Source organism: Tachysurus fulvidraco, chromosome 5, assembly GCF_022655615.1.
Source record: "Tachysurus fulvidraco isolate hzauxx_2018 chromosome 5, HZAU_PFXX_2.0, whole genome shotgun sequence".
NCBI classification, from domain to species: domain Eukaryota; kingdom Metazoa; phylum Chordata; class Actinopteri; order Siluriformes; family Bagridae; genus Tachysurus; species Tachysurus fulvidraco.
In genome coordinates, this window is record NC_062522.1 from 27167160 (window position 1) to 27179146 (window position 11987).

The 11987-nt window shown below is 39.4% G+C and overlaps 1 long non-coding RNA gene across 2 annotated transcripts; it reads left to right on the top strand.

Moving 5' to 3' along the window:
• The first annotated feature begins 2622 nt into the window (after positions 1-2622).
• On the top strand, positions 2623-6785 carry LOC113634594. 2 transcript variants are annotated; one of them, XR_007140514.1, is made up of 4 exons: positions 2623-3226; positions 3805-4139; positions 5066-5421; positions 5954-6785. It is a non-coding gene; the product is annotated as an uncharacterized LOC113634594 (long non-coding RNA). The 2 variants fall into 2 exon arrangements; XR_007140513.1 differs by having other exon boundaries at positions 5066-6785.
• Positions 6786-11987: the final 5202 nt, after the last annotated feature.

Below are 11987 nucleotides of genomic sequence, written 5' to 3' on the forward strand. Positions count from 1 at the left end.
AACAAAATACAAAGTGGTTCATGTTCAAATCGATCAAGAACCTACAAGAACCTACAAACATTCTCAGACAACCTCCTGAGGTCCATCGGTTTGGTTTATTTGTGTGTCCTTTTAATTGGGTCTGAGATCATTTGGAGTGTTCACATATACAGGCTATATCGGTCCAAGACCACTTTGAGTGCTCAAATGAACTAGAATAGTTCCTTTATTTTTTTATTACTTTTTTCTGTAAATTCTTTTAGTTTATGTCCAAAGTTACAGTATATATAAAAAACCCTCATATATTCAATGTGGTCACAGACTTCTGGACCCCACTGCATGTCCGGAAAATGTGATCCCTTCTGAATAGTACTTCAGAGCCATGTGGACGAGCTATCACACGTTCTTTTTTAAAAGATGAAGGTTAATAATGAAAGCTGTCCGGGAGATCGTAAAGCCAAGATCAATAAACAGTCCTGCCAAGAACAATTCTCTGTTACTAGAACCAACAAAAGCAAATATACATGACTTTTGTTCCTTCATATCTATTCAAGGCTTTTTTTTTTCTTTTTTTTTTATACATAAAATGCAGGAGCAGAGCTCAGGGCTAGTAGAGCAATAGCAAATGATGGCAGGTTCTAGGACTGTTGTCTTTGACTCCTGAAGTTCTGGATTAAGCATTCAGCTCTGTTTCCTTGGTAATGACATGCCTGCCTGTGCTGTTTCTCACCCCGGCTTTATTTCAATAAGAAATCATCCATTATTTAGCTGCAAGTCCTTCTGCCCCCACTCTCCCTATTCCTACATCAGGGCACCCTGCTGCTTGTCTCTTTAAGGACAAACATGGAGGAAAGTGAGAAGAAGAAGAAGAAGAAGAAGAAGAAGAAGAAACCGACCCAGCTGGCAGACGAGCTCTGTGAAGAAAGCGGGGAGAAAAATCATGCAATGGGAAAAAAATTCTCTTCTAGGAAAAAGGGAAAATAGTGTGACCCAAATATATATTGCTTTGTACTCCAGTTCAAAGTATCCTGTCCTTTAGCATGGAAAAGAAAAAAAAAATTCAGAGAAAAACAACAATGAATAAATCATACATCAACCAAAAACCCAGGCTTTTCTTGTTTAAACGCTTCCTTCCTGTGCCACTTTTTAAAGCACACTCTGTATGACATTTTTATGGATAAAGGTTTAGTCCAGTATTGCAAAATGTTTTTGGACAAGCTCATTTCTCTCAGATTTGATGCTTTAAAATTTACATATTATTTTGAGATGGGCTAAAAAAATGTGTCATCCAAAGAAGGCCTGCTACTATTGCAAATTTACTTAATTTCAATGTTTAATATGGTAGCTTGGTAACACTATCACTTGGCTCCAGCTTATCCAGATGCAATGAAACATCTTCCTTTCCGCTCTGAGAGGTGAGGCGAGACTCAAGGTGCCATGAAGCCTAGTTGATCCTCTGCCAAACATCAGCCTGTTTTTGAAGTGCTTGCTTTGAATGACAGCTATTAATAAAAAAACCAACAACAACAACAACAACAACATCAACACAGATCCGAATCAAGTCACAGCTTCGAAGCCAGAGATCACACTAATGATGATATTCTTTGTTCCTCAAGTGCACAAGCATAAAGTCCGGTGAGACTGAGTGACAAAGCGTTTACAGGCTGTGCGAGACTCATTTTCACTGAAACGTGGATCCGGAAACTGCTGTCTTAATGATAGAATCTTTGATGTTTAAATTAGGATATCACAGGCATGATGCCATCTTCACTGGGATGAACCTCCTTATGACAAGATTAGCGACAAGACAAAGACGTTACACCGGTTTATTTCTGATAACATTAGCTCATGGGGCTAGTCTTTAAGTGGATGAGAGATAGTGAATCTGCACAACACAAATTAAGATACAGCACAAAGGCAATGGCTATTTGCCAAGGACAAGAGTGATAACAATTTTACAGGGTTACACTAAAACTATTATAGTGTTATTTGTTGCCATTATGTTACAATTATGGAAAAATTAACATGAGTTGATGGGCCAACAGTCACCACGAGAACTCCTTTAATGGCCATTGATCTTTGCATGAGTGGATGTGGAATATACTGGTTATAGACGTTTGCTTAATATAGATACAAATACTTCATTCGATTACCTACATATACACCTAAACGCTCAATATATTTGATTAGTGGACTAAAATAAGCACTGAGAAAAGTCCTTTTCAGTATCTCAAAAGCCTGCTTATGAAGATGAACACTTTTTTATATCATCGTCTAGATGATTGTCGTGTCTTTGTAAAAACACACAAAACCGTCTCTCCCAACTTTGGTAACAGTGTCTTATGTGATGTACCCTTTATGCTACTTGTTAAAGTCCATCACAACCTTATGAAAGCTTCCTTTTGTCAAAGAAAACAAGTTTTTATTTGCTCTCTATATAAAGACATTTGAGACATCCCTTAGTTGAAAATAGATGACATGCCTCATTGTCTTGCAGGTGTTGGCCCCATGGTTACTGATTGGATGGTTGTGTTCCGGTACCATAAACATCACTGCTAGAATAGAATAGAATAGAATAGAATAGAATAGAATAGAATAGAATAGAATAGAATAGTAGCCTTTATTTGTCACATATACATTACAGCAGAGTGAAATTCTTTCTTCGCAAACTTTGGAGGTTGGGGTCAGAGCACAGGGGCAGCCATGATACAGCCCCCCTGGAGCAGAGAGGGTTAAGGGCCTTGCTCAAGGGCCCAACAGTGGTAGCATGGTCACTTGTGGACTTATAATATGAAGGCTTGTCCGATGAAAAGAAAAAAAAAGGAGGCAAATATAACTGGAAGCACCCTTATAACAGATATGTATAAATCAATAGACGCTATCTAGGCAGATAACCAGCAGAATAGAAAATGGGTGTGGCTTCTTATAGATCTATTTCTACTAACATATCTACAATACTAACATAATGTGTGGGAAACTTCACTTGATATTAAGTATTTGCTTATAAACCTGTTGTATACTTTTGTATACTTTAGTCAAATGAGCAAATGGTAAAATGTCCATCTTTAATCAATACAAATTGTAACCCTTGCTGAATTGGATGTGATGTTATAGGTAATTAATCATTGTTCTTCCTCTTCTGGCTTAGTAATTAACAGGTTTGCCTTGCACCTTGATTCCTGAGTTTGCATGTTTCCCTTGTGCTTCAGGGGTTTCCACTGGGTACTCCAGTTTCCTTTACCAACGTGTACGTGTGATTGTGCCCTGTGTTGAGTTGACCCCAGGTTCCCTGCTACCCTGTTTAGGATAAACAGTACAGAAAATAGATGACTGGACATTTCATGTACTTAGTTCAGCTATAATTTATTTATTATATATCCACACTTGAACACCAATATAAGGTATTGCGGTATATATATATATATATACCGTAAGTTACATAAAATTTACTGGTTTGAGATATTGCAATTAGCAAGTGCTCAAAGTGTTAATTTTCCACTCAGGTTTCTCAGCGTGAAGATTCAAAATTTTCATAAAATGGTTGATCTTTACTGGTGTTAGCTTTCTGTTGAACTGGTGAGTCGTATCTGTCCGAGATGCTTTTGGAAGTAAAAAAGGCACAAAGTGTCAGCTGTGGCATGAATGATAGCATTAATGCATAGCTGTTGAAAGCATGAATAGCGAGTGGAGAGTTCAAGCTCAACTGTGCTAAAGAGCCTCTTCATCAGTAATACAACTCAATTCTCTCTCTCTCTCTCTCTCTCTCTCTCTCTCTCTCTCTCTCTCTCTCTCTCTCTCTCTCTCTCTCTCTCTCTCTCTCTCTAGCATCTGCATTAGAGCAACAGACCAGTAGATCAGCTCCCTTGAACTGCATTCATTCCTATTCCCAGGTATCTTCCAGTGCAGTTAAGTAGAGACTGGCTAGCATGCAGGTACTCTTCAAAACTGTGACTCTGGCTTTTAACCATCCGCACTGGGAGCTATTAGCCTCGCTAATCCTTAGCCAGCCGTCAGTCGAGCCGTGACTCTCTGCAGGTGGACGCAGCTGGGGAAGCCGTGAAGGTGGTGAGATCAAGCTGCTGTTAGACCTTGGGTTCAGCGATGGATTTGCTACAGGAGCCGTTTTATAGGGATTTCTCCTAGTCAGGATTAGCAAACATGTTAGTCCTTTGAGCTTCACTTTTAAAGCAGGCACTGTCTCTTCAGTGTCTTACCAAAGACAGACTGAGGTCTAAGTGTTTAATGTTTAAAGTTCTTAAATATTTCATGACTTCCAGTAGACTTTTTCTTTACCATAGCCAAAAGGCTTGGAATACTGATAGATATCATGACTGACTTTACAATTTTATATTTTTTATGACTTTTTAAACTCTGTGTGATAATATTCCGAATAACAATTTCTTGTGAAGAACAAAGCCACAGATTACAACACAATTTTATGGGAATGGTGGACATAGGTGCATAACTGAACCAGGTGCATAACTGAACCAGGAAAATCTCTGATCTTACCTTTGGTCACTGCACACAACCTTGACTTAACCATGGTCGAATATCCATCCTTTTCCTCTTTTGTCGTTTATCTGACACTCTCATTTTACTTTCTCTTTTACAGCAGCAAAACGAATTGAATACTTGAATTAGCACATGTGGTCTCAGTGCTTTTCTTGCTATAGCAAGTCGTGGCCTAATATGGGGCAAGTCGTGGCCTAATGGTTAGAGAGTATGACCCGTAATCCTAAGGTTGTGGGTTCGAGTCTCGGGCTGGCTACGACTGAAGTGCCGAACCCCCCAACTGCTCCCCGGGTGCCGCAGCATAAAAACGGCTGCCCACTGCTCCGGGTGTGTGTTCACGGTGTGTGTGTGTGCACTTTGGATGGGTCAAATGCAGAGAACGAATTCTGAGTATGGGTCACTGTACTTAGCCGTATGTCACTTCACTTTCCAGCAGAGTTTTTAGACTGGTGTGTTTGTGACCTTCTTAACCAGTATCAATGTATTCATTGATAGAGTTTTCAGAGCACTTCTATACATGTATCTGTACCAAATGCATCAATGTAAATCTAAATATCATTTTGCTTCCTTACAGCATGATAGTGCAAGGTTTTGATCCTGATCTTTGGCTAGTGTATGCAATCCTGGTTTCCTCACATCTCAGAGACACTCAGCTCTACCATCCTTTGAAACCCAACCCCATCCTTGCTCACTAACTGTGTCTCAATACGTGCATTGATGCTGTTAAATCCTGGACGGCTATCAATTTTCTTCAATTAAACGAGAATAAATAAGATCTTATTCTCTTTGGTCTATCCAAATCTACTACTACTCTATTAAATTGTTTGGAGTAGGCTACTGGCACGGGGATGTTGGACCACGGGTGAAGAATCTTGGTGTTTTATTCGATTCGATTGTGATCTTATATTTGATCAGCAAATCAACTCTGTGGTAAGTTTACTTTTGATCAACTTACAGTGATTTCTAAAATCAAGTTATTTCTCTCTTTGCAGGACTTTGAAAAACTTATTCATGCTTTTATTTCATCTTAAATAGAGACCACATCAACTTAGTTTTCTGGCATTCTTGCACTGGCTCCCTGTCCAATAAAGGATCCAGTTTATAGTTTTTTCTGTTTGTTTTTAAAGCTTTTATTGGTCTAGCTCCCACCTACCTCTGTGAGTCATTATTCTGCTCCCAGGATTCTATTTGAGATCTTCAGTCAAGTTGCGATTGGCTGTTTCACAGTCTTGGCTGAAGGCTATGTGCTTCTTATATCATTATTAGTAATTGAAGGCTAAAATCAAATCTTACAAATTAGCATTTTAATCTGTTTGGTTGTGTCATGTATCAGTGCTTTTCATGTTTTGTGTTTATGTTTGTTTGTTTGCTTGCTTTTCTTACCCTTTTTTATTTTTTAAATTACTTTCTTAATTATGGATATGTCCCTGTTGTTCTCCAATGCTCTCTCCACTGTGGCCAGGAGTCCCTAGGCAGAGAACCAACCTTGCCACTGAGGGGTTAACTCTCATTGCTGGTCCCAAGCCTAGATAAAATAGGAGAGTTAAGTCCGGAAGGGTATCCGGCGTAAAAACCTGTGCCAAAAACTCAGGTATGCGGATGATCTGACCAGGATAAAGCTGTTGCAGTGGTTGAAATGAAACTCTGGTCACTGGAGTTGACTTTGAAATGTAAAAAAGATGGAAGCCTTTTTTAACGCCTCTCTTTTGGCTATTGCTGCTGCATTCTGTGAGACTTTTTTGCTGCACCAGAGATTTATCAAGGAAGTACTGACATCCTCTTCAACTCTATCAGCATCTTTCGTCCTGTCGCTCTTGCTCCATTTGTCTTCTTGTACCATTCATTCTACTTCATGACATATACTTGTCTAGACATGATCTGAAAGAGTAACACGCCAGACACCAGACACTCTTAGATTAATTTGCTCTCATATTACAGTGGTCTGTAAATCTCTTCTGAACTCAGTATTTTAACTTCCGAGCGTTTTTCTCACCTGCCTGAGTGCTTGTATTGTGCACATATGGTATGCATGCATTGTTAAATACAGTAGAAGACTTTTCTGAATGGATAAATCACATGACTGTAATCTGTAATCTGAAACCAGGCTGAAATGATGGAATTGATTAGGACTAAAATCCCAGAGATTCTCTGCTTATAATGACATTTCGAATCAAATGGATTCACTTACAGTAATTCAAATTGATTCACTTGATACAAATTGATTCAACTCATTTAAATGGAGTCTTCTGATTCAAATTGTTTTACTTGATTCAAATAAATTCATCCTTTTCAAATGGAGTCATCTGATTTAAATTGATTCAACACATTTAAACTGATTCACCCTAATCACTTAGGGGATTTCCAAATCAATGGTTAGTTCACAAATAATCCATCATTGTTCGGGAAGAGTGCGACAACTATTAATAAAAGCAACACATTTTCCTAAAGTAGTATCTTCCATGTTACCATGTTCTGTATCATCCTTGTGGCAAGATCTGACCTTGCAGATCCGGATCACCTCCCTTCCCATACATGTTTGCACGACTCCATGATTTCTGTTCTGTTAAACAAATAAACAAAAAATGTATGTTGTAGTGACAGTGTTTAATTTTACTTCTACCTTCCAAAAACCGCAAAATTATCTAATTTTCATGATGTAACCAGCTAGACCACAGTATTAATAACATAATCAAGCTGCCAATCACACATTGTATGCGGTCACTCATCATTGATGTGAAGAGTTTTGGAAAAGGCAGTAGAGACAGCTGAGCTGCGTGTTGTTTCTGGTGCGGGCGGTTCTGTTTGGAATAATTACTCATGTAATGCACAGGTGGGTGGCATAGTGGCACAGTGGGTAGTGTTGCCTCCTCACAACTCTAGGGTCCGTGGTTCTCTCCTGAGCTCAGATTACGGTCTTTGTGGAGCTCCGCCTGTTCTCCTTGTGTCTATGTGGGTGTCCTGTTGGTTCTCTGGTTTCTTTTGACCTCCTAAAAACATGCCGTAGGTGGTTAGGCTATGCTAAATTGCACTTAAGTGTGGATATATGTGCATGTGCCATTTGGTAGACTGATGGCCTATTCAAAGTGTATTCCTGCCACACACCATTGTTTTTAGGGTTCAGATCCACCAGTTACTGAATGATTTTTGAACATGCGGTTGAGATCCTTCAAATTTGGTGAAGTCTACAGCACTGCATTACACACACCCGATTCAAATGATTAGGTAATTACCTAGGCAGTAATGTGCTGGATTTTAAAGGTGTTAGCATGTGTAATCTTCCAGAACAGCACGTGCAGTACCTGCCCTAGTGATAGAAGAAGACAAAACTTTTATTTTTGTCCCATATACAAGATAGCACAGTCAAATACTTTTCTTTGCATATCCCAGCCTAGGAAGATGAGGTCAGAGTACAGGGTTAGCCATGATGCTGCATCCCCAGTGCAGAGATGATTAAGTGCCTTGCTCAAGGACCCAATAGCGACAACCAAGAAATGTAACTGCTTGAGTCACGGCTGCCCACTAGTAAGTGATATCACTAGGCCAGGGGAGTCTGTGCCAATGTTCCAGCAATCTCCTTGCACCCTTTTTCTTTCTTATCCCCATAACCAAATTAAGTCAACTTAAAAATAATTAATTATTTACATATTTGGCTCTGTAAAAAAATTCTAGACAGATCCCTTAAGATAGCGTATCAAGTCTCCCTTGTGGATTAGACTGGGTTTTTATTCCCTGAGCCAAATTGGTAGAAACTAGACAAAGGTGTGATAGACACTAGAAAAATAATAAACAAGACAGCAAGAGTCAAAAAGAAGAAACAGTGGCAAAACTGAAAGTTTAAAACTATTCTGTCTAGCACAGAATACAAATTGAGTTGTGTAAATCTTACAGAGTATTCAAAATATCATAATATTTGGAGAAAGAGTTTTCTGTCCTCTCTTAAGCTGAAAGCACACTATGGGATTTTTAAAATCTCAGAATCGCTGACTACACTTGTGTCTTCAGATGAGAAAAACTACACTGAGCTTTCAGCTGGAGTGATCTACAACTGAAGCACACCAGATCCCCATGTAAGAGTATTGTACCTCAGAGAAATGATGGGGTGGGGTTTTAAATTGGGCTCTTGTACTTAGGCTATAAAAAAGGGGTCTGTGATATCATAGGAGAGTGCCCCATCTAGAAGTGCCTTATGCCCACGAGGTTAGAGCTGTTTGCTGGTTTATATGACTCAATGTTTGGTGACAGAGGTTTTAATTCTGCTTTATTTCTAGTGTGGACTGAGGAGCACAGTGGGATACTTTTGAGCAACAAACATTTCTCTGTGTTGCATGCTGTCAAACTCTTTTGACTAGCGTAATAGCCAACAGGTATGTCATTCTTGATATGTATGTGTTTTTTACTGGCATGGTGGCAATTTTTAATCTGATTGTCTTTTGTACTTACCTGGTTAGTGTGTGGCTAAGCAACGTTGCAGCAGGTTTTCTGGTTTTGTACGAATATCTTGGACATTTACAACTCAGGTCCTCTTGGGACGAAGAAATTATAGGGCATCAGACTACGTGAAAATGACAGCGATCCGTGCTTCAGTGACTGATCACCAGCATTGAGCAAGACTGGCTTGTGGGGTTGTCTGACTAGTAATACTAATAGCGGTGTGTCCGCTGTTGTGCACAGCACAGCGTCGCTCTTTTAAGCCTTTCCTTTTGAGTTCATACAATTTGCAAACCTGGACTGACCAATCCTGATGCTTGGTGCTTTATGATCATCCAATTCGAACAGTTGAAGGTAAAACGTGAAAGTTAAACCAGGATTAACCACCAAACTGACACCGTCTTGTCTTTAACATTCCTTTTGTCATTTTCTTTCTTTTTTTTGTCTTTTTGTGCTTCAACTGCCTTTTTCTTTTCTTTCTATAATGATCTGTGTTCATTTTTAATTTGTATGATGAGTTGCCATGTTGATTTGTGCAATGTTTTTGTTTTTATGAGAGTGCATGGTGTGTGTATGTGCTCCTAACTGTATTTAACTGTTTTATTTCCCTTCAGAATTGGTGTGGCCAGCTATAGTGAGAGTGTACCTTCTTGTGTGTTGGTGCTGGTGCTTCTGGCAGTTGCAGTGCTCACAGAGGGGTGTACATCCATTGGGTGTCCTCTGGCTTAGCGAGGCCTGTATTTAATTCTGGTACCAAGAGGTACTGTGTGTGACTGTGTGTTTTTGCATTTGAATGACTTTATGTGCTATTCGAAATAATTACAATCCGGTCTGATACTTGACTCAGCCGTAACTGAACCCGTGTGTCTTTGGAGCTTAATGTAAGAGAGAGTTCCTTGTAGTAAGCCCCTGGGGTGGCGTAGTTGGCTATTTTGACTTGCAGCCTACAGTAGATTCAGTATATTCCTCTTGCTTTGGCAAGTATATGAGTTGGGGGGTTTGGGCTGTCGGTTTATTCATTTGTTTCCACATTCATGCGTACCGCCACACCCGAATCCCAGGCGATAGCTGTCTGTCGTGTTACTGTCATGTTTCTAATTTGTACAGATTCAAGAAAAAAGAGAAATAAGATAAAATTTAAAGGAAAGATTGTTGTGGAGAGACACAGACAGTGAGAAATAAAAATGATTTGTCTGCTCTGCCAAGAGAACTAGAGTTATTTCTATCCTGATTGTTGGGCTACAACATGCCGAATCTTATAGAATCATTATTATTGTGCTTCCATTTTGGATTCACATTACAAATGATTAATTTGATTTCCTTTTAGACTCTTATTGGCTTCTCAGACACGTGATTTTTTTATTTGATTCTTGGAAATATTAGGATTTTTTTCAAAATCCTACAGACTGAAAAATCTGTGTGGATTTTGTAAATAGCAAGTAGCTGCCGAGTTGGTGATTCAATCAGGGCTTGTATTGTGTAGTGATTACTAGAATTAACAGAACAACTGGCATCATTTTGCTCTACCTGTTGAAATGGTCTAGAATCATCACTGTGTATTGCATCACAACTTCTGATTGTGAGATCATTTCCTTTTCTCGCTGGATTGAACAGAGAAACCAGTTAGGTGTTTCACTCAAGCAAATACACACAAACGCATTTCGAAAAAGTTTCGCTTAGCCTGAAGTGATGTTTACTAATATTCCTGGTGTGTTTTCCCGGAAAGCTAACCGATGAAAGATTAGTTTAGAGGTGAGATAATGAAAGACTATGCTGATAAACGACAACAAACAAGGACGAAGGCCCGCTGGGACAGGCCGCTCGCGTCCAAACTTTTGGTGGGAGGGGGTGTCATCTGCTCTTTGTTAATAAAAATCTAATTAATCACACTTTCAAAGGAGAGTGGACTGTCCTCTACACTTCTTTATTAATTTAACCACCGAGCTGCCGAGCTGCTCTGATTTGAATAACAATGACAACAAACAAGCGTGTGTTTAGTTTGGGTTTGCTCGCTTCCTGCTATTGTCCTAGCAAACAGGTAAGGACAGTGTTCAGGGATTCACATCTGTGTGTGTGTGTGTGTGTGTGTGTGTGTGTGTGTGTGTGTGTGTGTGTGTGTGTGGAGAGATGACAGCCAGGCTTCACTTCCTTTAGAACTGGGCTTTAATCATGTCCAGCACCACCCCCTCATTAACACCAAATTACATGCAAATTTTGACAAATAAATGAGTTTTAAGTGCTTGACAACCTGTCAGCCTTGGAATATAGAGCCATCTTGACGGCTAGATAAACAATCAACAATAATCACTCTATGCAAATTTGATATTTCCTACACAATTATCAACCAAAAAACCCCCTAAAAATAACCGGACAAAGGCAGCTGGCATTTGTTGAGCTTCTGAGCAGATAAGAATGCAAATGGAAATTTCTTTAGGATGTAATTGATTCAAACGCTGTTCGCCCTGCCGTCTTTTTTTTTTCTAGTGTTCCCCTTTTCCTTTTCACTCATTCTTTTTTTTTCCTTGCCACCTTCTCTCTCCCTCTCTCTCTTTATCTCAACACCTTCAATACATTCAGATAATGGGCAGCACAGACGAGTGAATAAGTGAGCAAAGCGGAAACAAGACGAAGAGACAAAACGAATGAGAGAGACTCTCTCATTTTATCTTTTGGGCTGGCTGAGCGAGAGGAGAGAAAACAATAAGCGCTTGTTAACTGAAGCTGTGAGGCGGACGGATCAGAGAGGCAGGTCGACATTACTCGTGATCTCGTTGAACTCTTCAGCGCTCTGGTCAAACTAATGAAACACACACCATTCTTTTTTCTTAATTTGGCAGCTAGAGCTGATTTTGGGATTTGAAGATGAAAGGAGGTAGATTAAGGAGATTGATACTATGACTTATTCTAAGAAATCTGAGAATTTAAATGAATGTAGATATTTTAGTTTAATTTGAATTCAAATGAGCAAAACAGCGAATGCTAACACCACCCCTTAGCTCAGTCTTCACCTCCATAACCTTCTTTTCAGGATCTTTTCTTTGATTTCTTTGAATTGCATGTAATTTTTA